We start from the raw sequence: 15,791 nt of genomic DNA, 5'->3' as shown, positions 1-15,791 counted from the left end.
CTCTCTAAAAAAAAAAAAAAAAAAAAAAAAAAGAAAATAGTTTATTAAAAGAAATTCAGATAAAAGATGAAAATAAGTGAAATAGGGGTGGTTGGGTGGCTTAGTCAGTTAAGCCTCACACTCTTGATTTCAGCTCAGGTCATGATCTCATGGTTTCATGAGTTCAAGCCCCATGACGGTCCCTTCTCACTGCGTGGGATTCTCCCTCTCTCTCTGTTTCTGTCCCTCTCCTGCTTGCACTATCTCTCTCTGAAAATAAATAAGTAAGCTTTTATAAAAGAAAATAAGAGAAATATTTTCAAAGTTAGCCAAGGTGTTGATTTTAGTAAATATACAATTACTTGGATTAAATCTAAATAGCAAGACTTGAAAGTTATAGCTGTGCTGTGTTGTGTCTCGGCAAACACACACACTCACACAGACACAAAACAAAAGTAACACAACACAAACCGGAATGATAGTCCCTTTTAGGATAAGACCTGAATCATTTCGTTTGAAATGAATTTTTGCGGTAAAAGATTAAGAAGCCAACACCTTATTCTTCTCTTTGCCTTTCTCAAGAAGCAGTAGCTGGAAGGGGTTAGAAGGGGGGACGGAGCCACCTCAGTCATCCTGTCTCCTTTCTTGCCTCCATTGGGTCAGTAGCGCCGTCTTGTCCATCTAGTCAACTTCCAATAAAATTGAATTTCTTCTTACCTCAGGCTTAGGAATGTATGGTTTACAATTTGGTACGACTTTCAAGAGGTCATTCTGTTACCTTCCTATGTTTCAAAACATATTTTGCCACTTTCACTGTGATCAGTAATGGAATAAATTTCAGTCTGAAAGAATTTACGTGTAAAAACATCATTATATCACAGCTTACAGACATTCTCAGAATATTTTTCTCATCCATTGTTAGACTATCACAATAAATTGTGTGGTATGTTTCATTACTCTCATATATACCTCTTTACAATTATGTCATAAGTAATAATAAAACAATAATTACCTTCAGAATGTGCCTATGAGATGGGTATATTATTATTCCCATTGTACAGATAGAGAAACTGAGGCCGCGTGGAAGAATAACACATTTGAGATCACACAGCTATCAAGTGGCAGAGACAGGATTTGAACCTAGGCAGACTGAACATAAGAACTCTGGCAATAGCAAACAGTCTTAATTCCCTTGCTCTGGTGAGACAATAGTTATTTTAATTAACTTGTTAAAATTATGTCAGAAAGGATCACTCATGCATGGCTGGTGGGAATGTAAAATGCCAAACCCTCTTGCCAACAGTTTAGTCATTTCTTATAAAACTCAACATGCAACTACCATATGGCCAGGAAATTGCACTCTTGGGCATTTAGCCCAGAGAAATGAAAACTTGTGTTCATGCAAAAATCTGTGTACAAATGTTCATGGTGGTTTTGTTTCTCAGAGCCCCAGCCTGGGAACAACCCAGCTGGCCTTCAGCAGGGAAATGGTCAAACAGTTCAGCCATACCCTGGAATACTACTCAGCAATAAAAATGAAGGAACTATTGGTATACGCAGCTACTTGCATGCGTCTGCAGGGAAATACGCTGAGTGGAGAAGTCCGTTCCTAAAAGGTTAGGTCCAGATTTTAGTTGCAGAACATTTTTTGAAGTGGCAAAAATCATGAAGATCAGAGTTGTGGTTGTCAGTGGTGTGGGACAGGGTGATGAGGTAGGAAGACAGTAGATGCGGCCACAAAAGGGTAACACCAGAGCCTTGTGGTAATAGAAGTATTTTGTCTCCCTACTACAGTGGGAGATCCAGAAATCTACACAGGTAATAAAATTAATAAAATTAAACACACACACACACACACACACACACACACACACACAGCTATAAGTGAAGCTGCGGAAATTTGGATAAGATTGGTGGATTGCATCAATGTCCATATCCAGTTTTGATATTGTAGTATATTTTTGTAGGTTATCATTGGAGGAAAGCTGAGTCAAAGGCACATGGGATCTCTGTGTTATTTTTCACATCTACATGTGAATCTATAATTATCCCCCAATGAAAAGTATAATTTAAAAAGCATTGTACATAATCCTATTATCCTCAATCAAATAATTTTGCCACGTCCCTCAGAAAAGTGAACTGAAAATTTTATAGGACATAGTTTTAGCCACAAAGTAAGATGTAAAAATAAGGTTTCATTCATCAAGGAAGGCTGCCCCTCTTCATTGGTGCGTGGCCTTTATTGTTAGTAACGCATCCACTAGCAAGTGATTCAGTAATACTGCATGTTTGTGCTCTGCGGACATGCATTATACAGTGTTATTGGGGTGGGGTTTTTTTTTGTTGTTTTTTTGAAGTGTGAAAAGAAATCCCTTGATGGTACAGCTTTCCTCTTGCATTAATTTATTATCTGCGCCTGGGCATCTATGTATGGTTTTCATTTTCTTTGTGTGGCCAATGTCAAAGACATCAATTTTAAAATTTAAATCCATTTTATTTGTCCCTGCCCATTGATTTTAAAAATATACAGAATTCGAACTATTTCTTTTTCTTTAAAAAAATGGCATGTGAGTTCTTTTCTCCTTTGATTTGAACAGGATGGAGAGGACGTATCTTTGAAAAAAAAGCGTTTAAAGTCTGCTTTCTTGAAGCAGTACTAATGAATCAAGGCGGTCTGAAGTTACACAGCTTCTGGTTTGAGCTGTCATTTTCCTCACTCACTCTGACTCCGAATTCCCCAGCTTCTGCTCCCTGCCACTTTTGTTCTACCTGTGCCTGTTGTTACTGGTGTTGATATAATATACACAAAGCGAGATTTGCCTTTATGGTTACCATGGAAACACAGCTTATTAATAAAAGTCTTTCTTCCGAAAGGAATTGTGAGGTGATGCATTCACCCAGGTCTGTAAGCAAGTTTTCTACATTCCCAAATTACATATTTAATAAAGAACTAGCTCTGAAAAATTAACCTCTGGCATTTACCCTCCCCTTCAGTGACCTGGTAGTCTTTCATAAGATGTGCATTATTCTCCCAAAGTTGTGACCACATCCTTCTGGCCACTGGGAACTAAATATAGTAAGTAAAGCAGGGAATAATTCTCTTCTTCCCTACACCACCCTCCTTCCAATTTAAAAACTTGTGACAGGGGCGCCTGGGTGTCTTAGTCGGTTAAGCGTCCGACTTTCACTTAGGTCATGATCTCGCGGTTCGTGGGTTCGAGCCCCGCGTCGGGCTCTGTGCTGACTGCCAGCTCAGAGCCTGGAGCCTGTTTCAGTCTGTGACTCCCTCTCTCTCTCTCTGACCCTCCCCTGCTCACGCTGTCTCTCTCTCTCTCTCCTAGAAAAAAACAAAAAACATTAAAAACTTGTGACAGTTATTTACATGTCTCCCTTCTCTATGCTCCAGTCAAAATGATGGCTGGATATGCTTTGTAAATTTATCCAATACCATGGCACTTACAGTTGGCATGATCCAGTTGAGAAATTTATTGCAGATTGTCTTATATCATATCATGCGTCCTGTATATTTCCATTGTCACTTCCACTGCCTATGAATGAATCAAAGGCAACATCACCCTGTCCTGTGCTAATTATATATCCCTCTCTTCCTTCCCTCTTCCTTGCCTTACTAGTTCAGGGATGAGCAGCAAATCACTCAGTTGACAAATATTTATTAAGCTCCTACTGTGTGCCTAGCACATTCTAGGAGCTAGAGATAAGCAGTGACTAAGATATGTTTGTAGATTTTAATTATATTTGGAGAAAACTAGATTTGCTTTGGTTATAAATAATCTTTTCCTTTTCCCCCTTTTGGTTAAAAAATGCCACAAAACTGTTTTGTTCATACTGTTCATCACTGAGACCCTTTTATCCCTCATCTAAACACATAAAAATGACAGTTATAAAGAGAAAAGTTAAAAAGATACAGCATTGCTCAAAAGCAATATCAGTAACTTTGATGGAAAAGTAGTGGGGTGGAAGCGGATCTCTTAAGCTCTGGAAATAAAAGTTAGAGAATGGCTGAAATGTTAGCTCCTGCAGTTTGAGAAGATCAGGAGACCGGAATCTGTCCATTGCTTGAAATAAAAGACTGGATTAAGGAGCACCCCAGCCCATGAAAGGAAGGGAAAAACAGCTTTTGACCAATGTGGGGTTACAGCTTACATAAAGTCACTTAGCCAGGATGCAGGGCAGCAACAACTGCCTGGCACCCAGGACTTGTGCTCACCTCCCCACTGACACAGTGCCTGCATCTGTGTTTCCGTACCATCCCTGGGGGAGCTCAGAGTCTGGACTGGGGTTCCCAGTGGTCTAGATGGTGTATGAGTGGGAGACGTACATATACAGAGAGCATGAGACAACAAGCAAAGGACATAGGAGTAAAAAAACCAAAAGAAACTCCCCTAAAAATGAGCTTGAAACCCAAAATTCCAAAGGACATCAGGAATATAACTGAAAAGATAACCAAGCATGTTAAAGATCAGGATAAATATCACTTTGAATACAGTGAAAATACCAGAGCAATCTGAAAAAATTAAGCAAGTATATTTAAGATTTTAACAAGATTTTTTCAGAGAGAGAAAATATAACATTCTTAAGAGTATAAAGATTATGAAAGGTAAAAGCAGTATCATATGCAAAGGGATCAAGTAAAAACCTTGGAAAGGAAAAATATTATTATAGACAAAATAACAAACAGGACAAACTCAAGACTAAATGCAGTTGGAAAGAAAATTTTAAAATATTAGGGAAGAGGCACCTGGGTGACTCAGTTGGTTAAGCATCCAACTCTTGATTTCAGCTCAGGTCATGATCTTATGGTCCATGAAATCAAACCCCGCATTGGGCTCCATGTTGACAGTGCAAAGCCTGCTTGGGATTCCCTGTCTCTCTGTCTCTCTCTCAATAAATAATAAACATTTAAAAGAATAAAAAATAAATAAAACATTAGGAAAAATGTGCTGAGAAATATACACAGAATCCAGCCCCAGGGGTGAGACATTGAAAGATACATTCATTAAATAGCAGTCAAGAGATAGTGGTGCAGTATAGAAAGGCTCCAAAAGTTTTTGGAAAAAAAAAGAATCAAGGTAATAGCTGAGAAACAATAATTAAAGATAGGTTGGTATTATACAGAACTGAAAGAATAAAATTTCATTTTGAAATAAAACATAGTATATAGCAGGATATATTAAAAAAATAGACAATTATTTATTTCAATAAGATTCCCCTAATAAGCCTTTGTCCAGTGTGAAAATGTAAACTTCAAAGGATGCTGGTGAAACAGTGAATTGTCTACTTACAGAATTTATTACTTTATTCACCCATGTGTTTAAATTACATATTATTCAAATACAGTAATTTAGAAATATTTTTTCTTCCCCATTCACACTTTAAAAAATTATTCAACCTTTTCAAATGCATTTTTGACTTCAGTATCTTTGTCAGTATTTCTTTTCAAGTTTTTAAAATGTTTACTTATTTTTGAGAGGCAGAGACAGACAGACAGACAGAGCGCAAGTGGGGGAGGAGCAGAGAGAAAGGGAGACAGAATCTGAAGCAGGCTCCAGGATGTCAACACGGAGCCGCGTGTGGGCTCAAACTTACTGACTGCAAGACGGTGCCTTGAGCTGGTCAGACACTTGCTCACTGAGCCACCCAGGTGCCTCTGTCAGCAGAATACTTTTCAAGCACCATAGCAGTGTCACCTGCCTCTCAGTTGCTCTGAGATAGTCTTTTATGACAGTATGTGCAATGTTGGCACTAGACGTTCACATTCATTAGTATAGTTTTATTTTAATTTTTATTCTTCTGGATTTATATTCTTCATCCTCATGCAAAATCCACTATTGCTTTTTTAAAAAATTTTTTTAATGTTTTATTTATTTCTGAGAGAGAGAGAGACAGCATGAGCAGGGGAGAGTCAGAGAGGGAGACACAGAATCTGAAGCAGGCTCCAGGCTCTGAGCTAGCTGTCAGCACAGAGCCCAACACGGGGCTCGAACCCACGAACTGCGAGATCATGACCTGAGCCGAAGTTGGACACTCAACCGACTGAGCCACCCAGGAGCCCCTAATGTTTTTTTTTAAAGATGTTTTTATTTATTTTGAGAGAGAGGGAGAGAGGGAGAAAGAGTATGCGTGCATGTGGCCGAGTGGGGAGGGACAGAGAGAGATGGAGACAGAGGATCCAAAGCAGGGCTCTGCACTGTCAGCGTAGACCTGTTTGCTGGGCTCCAATCAAGGTGTGAGATATGACCTGAGTTGAAACCCAGTCGGGCTCTTGACTAACTGAGCCACCCACGTGTCCTGAACGACTCTTGCTTTTTATTTTATTTATTTATTTTTATTTATTTCTAGGAGAGAGAGAGAGAGAGAGAGACAGCGTGAGCAGGGGAGGGTCAGAGAGAGAGGGAGGCACAGACTCTGAAACAGGCTCCAGGCTCTGAGCTGGCAGTCAGCACAGAGCCCGACGCGGGGCTCGAACCCACGAACCGCGAGATCATGACCTAAGCGAAAGTCGGACGCTTAACCAACTAAGCCACCCAGGCGCCCCACGACTCCTGCTTTTTAAAGTAATCTTTAAAAGCCTTATTCCTGATGGCCTCCAAACCTTGCAAACATAAACTCCATTTCAGGAATAAATATTGAAATTGTTAATCTTCTTTGCCTTTATAAATGTTAATTTTAGCATATGCTCTTTGTAAAGATCAAAACAAGCATTAATTGCAGAAAAAACACTGTAGGGTAGTTTCTGGCTGGTGTGTTGTCTTAAGCAATATTTTATGGCTTATGGAAGTGATCTGTAACATTAGAGATTGTGTAGGGACCCAAATCTATACGGTTATTTCTTTTCTATAACTGTTGGGGGAGATTTTACCGAATATTTAAGTTATGTAATGACAAGTTTCTCATATACAACAGACACACACTTACACTTATCCCACATGCTCTCACACACACACACACACACACACACCTGTTGTGTGTTGCCTGGAGCGGGTCCCAGCAGCTGCTGGGGTGGCTGAAATAAGACAGCTGAAGTTGCCATTCTGTCTCCCAGAACAGCTGGTGGTGGAAGGAGACATGTTGGCAATGATGCAGGTGAAGGGTCCAGTTTTTCCTGCCACGCTTTTGCCTGAAAATAGTGGCAACACCACCAAGTATGCCCCACTTGGACTTCGTGAGAAAGGCAAATGTGAGGAGAGACGTATAAAGCTCCGGCTAGGACAAGTCAGGTGAGGCCAATGCAACATTTAAGGTGGCACTCAGTAGAGGTGCTGACTCTGCACCTGCAGGAACTTGAGGGTGGGTGCCACCTTAAATTTTGTGCTACTCCTCTCACCCTTTCCCTGCCACCTGTGCTCTGAGAGGTTTAGTGTCTCCAGGCTCTAACCCACCCTTGACCTAGAATCAGATGACCAGACAATCCCAGCGAGGTAGAAAGTGCAGTTTTCTTCCATTGATGCATCTGGGTATTTGGTTATGGACTTAAGGACTGGGTTGAGGATTCTGAATATCAAGGCTCTTCTAGGTTAATTAAAGTGTGTTTGAGGGATGCCTGGGTAGCTCAGTTGGTTAAGCATTTGGCTTCCCCTCAGGTCATTATCTCATGGTTCCTGAGTTCGAGCCTTGCAGTGGGCTCGGTGCTGACACCTTAGAGCCTGCAGTCTGCTTCAAATTCTGTGTCTTCCTCTCTCTGCCCCTCCTCTACTCGCACTTTATCTCTCTCAAATCTGAATAAACGTTAAAGAACTTTTAAAGTACGTTTTAAAACTGTATTTTATCTACACACATACTCATGTGTGAGTTCATGTTCACACACACGTGAACAAAAGAGAAATGCCTAACTTGATGAACTATATGTTCTACTCTGTTGTCTGTTCTTTGTTCTGGGTTGGCGTCCTTACCTGGTGCCAGGTAGGCTGCTTTTCTTACATCATTGACTTAATCACTAGTTACAGAGCATTTTCTCTTCATCAACAATTAATTCAGAGTTAATCTCTAAGTAGTATTGATCTATGGCTACCGGTACTCAGAATTACACGGAGCTTAATGAAGTTCTTTTGCTCCCAGCTACATTAACAAAATGCTTGCCCTAACTATTTACTCTCCAGAATGATATTTCTGCATTTGTGCAGTATTCCAGATCTCTGATTGGTCCCTCATTGAGAAAGTCTCCTCCCGTTCTGGATTTTAGCCCAACAACTCCAGGATGTTGTAACCTGAGCAACTAGTCCATTGCATGAAAAAAACTTGACTCTCTGTTGCTCCCTGAGTTGTCTACAGAGAGTGCCATCACTGGGTTCTAAGATTTAACTGTTTCACGTTCATTATGATGTCAGTTTTCCATACGGCACATCCCTCTTTCTGTCCTAAGTTCTGAAAAATGAGGGAGTCACCAAAGCACAGGTGGAAAATCCTTTGTCTTATTTATGCTTCTGATCATGAGATCCTAAAATCCTATTTAATACCTTTAAGGCCAAGCTGGCCTCCAGTGTATGAATTAATTATTTGTTCACAAGACAATCTCTTTCCTATATGCCTTTTCACCTCTGTGCACTTGTCCTTCCTGCCTGGCCTGATTCAGAATCCCTAAGGCAGGAGTCACAACTCCAAATGCATTGAGTCTGGTCGAGATATATGGATGAATGAAGATGACCGGTGGAAGAGAAGAGAATTACAACTGTGGTAAACTGGCTTCCAGGGCTTCTCTAGAGGTCTTGCATGGACCCCAAGTTCAAACTCTGACATAAATAAGATAGCACAATCCATAGATATAAAATAAAAATGTCATTTAAAAGGTGGTTATGCATACAAGTGTGTGCACGCACATGTGCCTGTGTTGTGTTTTGATCATCCCACTTGTAAGGGAGCATTTTTTAACATAAAGTATTGTATATTATGAAATTTGCGGGCATTATATATATCTCTTAATAGAGCCAATTAAAAGTGAAAATTTGAGGTCAGAAACATTTCACAGTTGATCCCAAAGTCCATGCTAGAGGTAAGCTAAGTATAAGCCAGCAGTTTCTCCAGGAAGCAGAAGCCACAAAACTCAATTTCCAGGTGAAACCAAATGCTAAGCATAAACTCCATGAAGTGAGCCTGGGGAGGACTTAACAGCAGTGTCAGTGCCTTAATCACGTTATTGGGAAGATCAATGGGAAAACATCTTTCCCCACAATGAATGGTTGTAGCAGTTCAGATTGAAAGAATTCCAGAGGGAACGGAAGCACCACTGAGGCAGTACTAGACCAAATACACTGACGATTCTGCTGCACTTGTAACTTCCTATACTAGTTCTTAAATAAATTTACCTGGTTCACTTGGAATCTTGGGCTATGGAAGCAAATACCACAAAAAAAAACATTATTGAAAGTCCCATACATTTTATTTATTTTGAAAGACAAATCTCAAAAATTAGGGTGCATTGAAATCAATCTTCTAAATGAAAAGTTAAAAAAAGTTCTTTGTACTAATATTCCCTAATAACTGAATGTTTGGTATTATTTATTTAAAAATATAGATAGCACACAAACTTAAATTACCAAGGACCAAAAATCTAATTTCATACAGTAATATCAATTTAGCAAGATGATTTGATTGAGTAAGCATCAACCATAATTAAATTATCTTTAGGGCCGGGTGTGAACAATTGTCCTTAAATTGACAATGTATCTACCTTTAATGAGGATATGGGAAGAAAAACAGAAAACAATGAAAGAGAGTTTATTTTATAATGCCATACTTCTTTGTAAAACAAACAAAAACACAGTTGGTCTCACAATATTTCTTGAAAAACAATTCTTTCAGGAAGGTGGTGATTTAATACATGGTAGATAACAGAAATGATCTGGAGCCACCTTGTGGTAGTAACCTGTAACTGCATGTGGTTTTAAAAACCATCCTAGAACTATATTCTAGAAAAAAAATTTTTACAGCTGAAAAATTATCTAATTTCTTTCAGAATGCTAACATTTCAGACATGAAAAACATACTTACATGGCAGAATTTCCCATCACATTTTTTTGTAATGGAAAATGGTGATAATTACCGTAGCAGTCCATCATTTATTCAGTGCCTTCTGAATGTCAGGGACTGAGCTATGGGTCTTGTGTACCTATATTCACTGGGTGGGAAGAAGGATTTAGGGAAAAGTGAGGTAGATTAAATCAGTCTTTTACCTATGGCCACACAGATTTAGTAACAAGCGTAACTGAGATTTGAAAATAAAATCATTAGTAACTACCACCCTTTTAAAAATGCCTACTGTATATCAGGCATCCTGTTAGGCACTTTGTATTTGTTATCTAATCATTATAATGTTCTTATGGGATAAATATTACTGTATGTATATTATATATATGTGTGTATATATATAATATACATATATATATATTATATAAGTGAAGAGATTCAGGCAGATTATATAAACCTGCCTTAAGTTATTAGCCAAAACTGACAAAGCTGTAATTTGAACCTAGGAAAGTTTAATCCTAAAAATCACACTCTTACACTGTGCTATGTCCCTCTACCTCATTCATATCATAATACTTTAATTAATTGTGTATGTATGGATTTATTCACTCATTCACTCAGTCACTGATAACATACACACACACACACACAAATGGAGGGTGTGGGGTAGGGAGAAAGAGAAATATTAAGACACAGGCAGTTGGGTTTGAGTCTCAAGGGTCCATCTGACAAGGTCTAGGAAGAAACTTTTCTTCAAAGTTGGTGAATCTGTTTAATATAGCTTTACTTATGAAGGAGAAAGGTTGAGGGGGAAAAACACACAGAGATATATATACATATGGTAATTATGAAGGATATGTTGAATTATTCTCTCTCCCATTTACACACACACACACACACACACACACACACACACACCACATACTATGGTACATCTTCCTTTAGCTGGTATATTCTCTCCTCCTTCCCTGGGTAAATCATTCCTATCCAAGTTGATACTTAGACATCAGTTCCCAGTGAAGCTTCCCTGGCCGGCTTCCCCAGTCTGAGTGTCCCTGTAGCTTCCACACACCCCACCTTCTGCCTTTCCTAGCACTTTGCACACTTCACTGTGATTGTATTTTCCTATCCATCATCAGACTTGAGCTCCAGGGGTCTTTATGCCACTTCCGCCTTTGGTGGACCACCAGCACTCAATGAAAGCTTCTTGGCAAATGAATTCAGATGCCCAAAGAAATCAAAGTGTAGATCGCAAAAATAAAAGAAATAAGTACCAGAAGGTACAGAGCAGAAGTATAACTAGGGCAAAATGGAGGCACAGAAGGGGCAAAAGGTCCATTTTATTTGAGGAAAGAGAAGGTTAAAAAGATTTTTCTTAAGGAGATGATATTTGATTTGTGGAGGGGCAGATGGAAAGGACAGGGGCGTCCTCATAAGGAATGAGATGTGGCCTTCAAATATTCATATGCATGAAAAATAAATTGCCTGAAGAATTTGTTAAAATGCTGATTCCTTGGCTAAATGCCCAGGAATTAGATTTCAGTAGAACCTTGGAGTCAACATATCTAAAAATGCCCCCAGCTGATTCTAGCGCTGAAGATCTTTGGACCTCATTTTGAGGAAAGCAGAGGCATGAAAAGCATGATGTGCCTGAGGCCATGCAAGAAGTTCATTGTGGCTGGGGTTTGTGATACAAGGAAGGAATGTTGTAAGGTGTGGTTGGGACATAGTGGAGGCCCGATTATAAAGAGCCTTGTGGGTCATGCTGCGGAACTTAAATTTTATTCTCTGGTACTATAGAGACATTTGTCACCTGAAAGAAGGAGGAGATAAGATCGAATTACGTTTGAGTTCACTGTAGAGCGTGGAGTTCATGGGAGAGACTGAAGATGGGCTGCCCACCAGACACACCTCCCCCACCTATTGCCTCGATGATATTGTTTTCTTAAAATTTTTTCTTAATTATTTATTTATTTTAAAATTTATATCCAAGTTAGTGTACAGTGCAATAATGATTTCAGGAGTAGTCCGGTGATTCATCCCCTATATCTAACACTCAGTGCTGATCCCAACGTATCTTCCTTAATGCCCTTTACCCATTTAGCTCATTCCCCATCACAAACCTTCCAACAACCCCTCAGTTTATTCTCTGTATTTAAGAGTCCCTTATGCTTTGTCCCCCTCTCTGTTTTTATATTATTTTTGCTTCCCGTCGCTTATGTTCATCTGTTTTGTATCTTAAATTCTACATATGAGTGAAATCATATGATATTTGTCTTTCTCTGACTAATTTCGCTTAGCATAATTTGCTCTGGTTCCAGCTAGTTACAAGCGGCAAGATTTCATTCATTTTGGAGTAATACTCCTTTGTGTGTGGATGTATATATATATCCCACATCTTCTTTATCCATTCATCTGTCAATGGGCGTTTGGGCTTATTCCATACTTTGGCTGTTATTGATAGCACCACCATAAACATTGCTATTAGGTGTTTTTTCAAAAGCCTCCAAGTTCCTGGGAATATTCTTGGGATCCATAAATTTTCTGTGATGATCTCTTTTGCTTGTGCTTTCATGTCAATAATAATTTTTTAAAAATTTAATGTTTATTTGTTGTTGAGAGAGAGAGAGAGACAGGGACAGAGACAGAGTGTGAGTAGGGGAGGGGCAGCGAGAGACAGAGACACAGAATCCAAAGCAGGTTTGAGGCTCTGAGCTGTCAGCATAGAGCCTGACGCAGGGCTTGAACTCACAAACCATGAGTTCATGACCTGAGCCAAAGTCAGACGCTTAAATGACTGAGGCACTCAGGTGCCCCAGTAATGATTTTAGATGAAGGTAATCTTCCCCCAAGACATCTCATTGGTTGTTTTATAACCAATACCACTAGAAAATTCTCGTGGCTGTTTGCATTTGTGTTTCTCTCTGCATCATGCCTGTGAACCAGCAAAACTGTTCAGTGTAGCAGATGTGAGCATGGACTGTAGTTCTAGGCTGCATAGATTTAAATCCTGACTTTGTCACTCACTAACTCCTGCCTTTGAGCACGTCATATACCTCCTGTATCTCAGTTTCCTTACTGTAAAATGAGGACAAAAATAGTGCCTACCATATAGAAGTGTTGAGAGGATTAAATGTGTTAACAGCGCACATGTAAAGTGTTGGAATAGTGCCTGGGACAGAGTAAGGACGACATGAGTTTTCACTGTTTTTATTACTGCTTTTTGTTAGAAACCTCTCCTGAACTACGGGGCTTTGTTTTAACTGCCATATTTATAGTTACTTCAGCAGTTGCCTGATGCAACCACAAACCTCTTCCAAAGCCTGAGAAGTGTGTTCTGACTTGGCTTTACTTGCCTTTACTTTATTGTTACCTCGCTGTTTGTAGCTGAGATGCCCATGCAGAGAACATACATCTCTATTGTGACCTCACTTACATGATTAATTACCCAGGGTCATGGTGCCAAGCTTGAGAGAATAGGGAGCTTATTTGGGCCCTAAGTTTTATTGTCTTCTTTCCAATATCTGAAGACTCTAAACGGTTACTATGTGTGTTCTTTTATTGCTTCTCCTCCTGTATCTGGATTGGTGGAGTTTTTTTGTTTGTTTGTTTTTGTTTTTTATTTTCTAGGAGAGAGAGAGAGACAGCGTGAGCAGGGGAGGGTCAGAGAGAGAGGGAGTCACAGACTGAAACAGGCTCCAGGCTCTGAGCTGGCAGTCAGCACAGAGCCCGATGCGGGGCTCAAACCCACGAACCGCTAGATCATGACCTAAGCAAAAGTCGGATGCTTAACTGACTAAGCCACCCAGGCGCCCCTGGATTGGAGGAGTTGTATAGGAACAAGGCATCTGGGAATCTGGGATTTTATAAGGTTGAGCATGTGAGGGAAGTTTCATGAGCTTATGAGACTCTCCTCCTAAAGGTCGTTCTTATCTTGGGGCACCTGGGTGGCTCAGTTGGTTAAGCATCTGACTTTTGATCTCGACTCAGGTCATGATCTCATAGTTCATGCGTTCAAGCCCTGCATCGGGCTCGGCACTGACAGCTCAGATCCTGCTTGGGATTCTCTCTCTCTCTCTCTCCTTGTCTCTCAAAATAAATAAATAAATAAATAAAACATTTTTTAAAAAGGCAGCTTTTATCGCTTATATCCATTCTATTGAGGCCGACACCTTAATATTCATGGACTAATTAGAAAGCAACAGAAGCACATGTGTTATGTGCAACTCTTGTACTTACCTGGAATGATAACAAAAGTGTCTTATCACTAGAAAGTCACACACACACACACACACACACACACACAAAACCCTGGATAATGTTCTGCTAATGTGTTACTGCAGAATCAAGGGATCTACAGTAACTCATCCAGGGTTCTCCAAAGAATTAGGACTGGCTTCTCTGTTCTATGCAGCTTGCCCTGGGCACTGAACTTTAGCCCTGAAATTTTGGCACATCTCTCTCTCTCTCTTTTTTTTAAATATTTATTTTATTATTTTTGAGAGAGAGAGAGAGCAGGTTAAGGGAAGAGAAAGGGAGACACAGAATCTGAAGCAGGCTCCAGGCTCTGAGCTGTCAGCACAGAGCCTGGTGTGGGGCTCGATCTCAGGAACAGTGAGATCATGACCTGAGCCAAAGTGGGATGCTTAACCGACTGAGCCACTCAGGCGCCCTGCTTGGCACGTCTTGGACTACTCGTCACCCGCAGTCACCAGGACCTTCTCTGCTGGACACCTCTCCCTCAAGATTTCTTTCCCTTTTTTACATCATGCCCTGTCTCTTGTCCTTGATTTTGCTGACTGCTTTCCCCTTCTGAGAGTTGTATCTCCTCATTCTGACCCTGTCTGAATTGAGCAGGGCTCATGGGGGCCTTACCTGAAGAGCCATTTGTTACTCTGACCTGTGGCTACTGGTACCAGTGTCCTGAAGTCAGGTATACTGCTTCACACAAACAACACTTCTCTCCAGCCACCCTTCACATACAAGAAAGTGGCTAGAATCTTCCTCAGTCCACCAGCAAACCCTGGCCCTCATCACACTTCTTTTAAGATTTTGCATTATACTTACATTCTGTAGGGAGACCTGATGGGTACATGCCTAGTCCATCACTGCTTTTCTGTGACAATGTATTATGCCAAAGGCATGTAGTAGCCAGAGGAAAACCCACTCTGAGTTTCTTCTTCAATTTACATAAATAAAGGGAGGTGGCTATCTTTGCCCCCTTGTAAGTGAAATGGAGAAAAGCAGTTGTAGCTCCTACCTCAATGACAAGAAATGGGAGTGAGGAAGGGGTTATTGATTGTAATGTAATCTACCTGTTCTTTGGCTTCATTGCCTTCCAGCTTGGGCATAGCGTTCCTAGAAAGTTCCACTCTTTGTGAAGAATAACAGGATATTTGATTCTTTAGCTGAAACATACTTCAGAGAAACCAGGTCCCAGTATTCCTCCCTTGATGGGAATAGGCTCGAGATGGGAGTCCTAACATTTCTGGGCCACCAGGAACACACTTTGAAATAGCACCTGAAGGGAGCCATCACCATAGACAAGCTATTTAGATCAAAGCTGTCTGGTTTTACTCTGCTTCAGAATAGAGTCAAAAGCAGATTAGAATAGAGTTTGCTGGCTTTTATCAACTTCTGCCAGCCCACCACTGTAGGCAAGGCTTGCCCCTGAGCACCCTAGTCATAATCAGATGATGTGGAAGGGGTGAGGGTGGGGAGCTCTCACTCCTTAACTTTGACCCTGAACCTGTTGGCTGCTCTTTTGTAGGCTAAGGCGTCCTGACTTCAAATCGTGTGGACTGTTCAGTGTGTAATAATTTATATACTTG

This window comes from Crocuta crocuta, unplaced genomic scaffold (genome assembly GCF_008692635.1).
Source record: "Crocuta crocuta isolate KB4526 unplaced genomic scaffold, BGI_CrCroc_1.0 scaffold19, whole genome shotgun sequence".
Lineage (NCBI taxonomy): Eukaryota > Metazoa > Chordata > Mammalia > Carnivora > Hyaenidae > Crocuta > Crocuta crocuta.
This window is presented reverse-complemented; position numbering follows the sequence as displayed.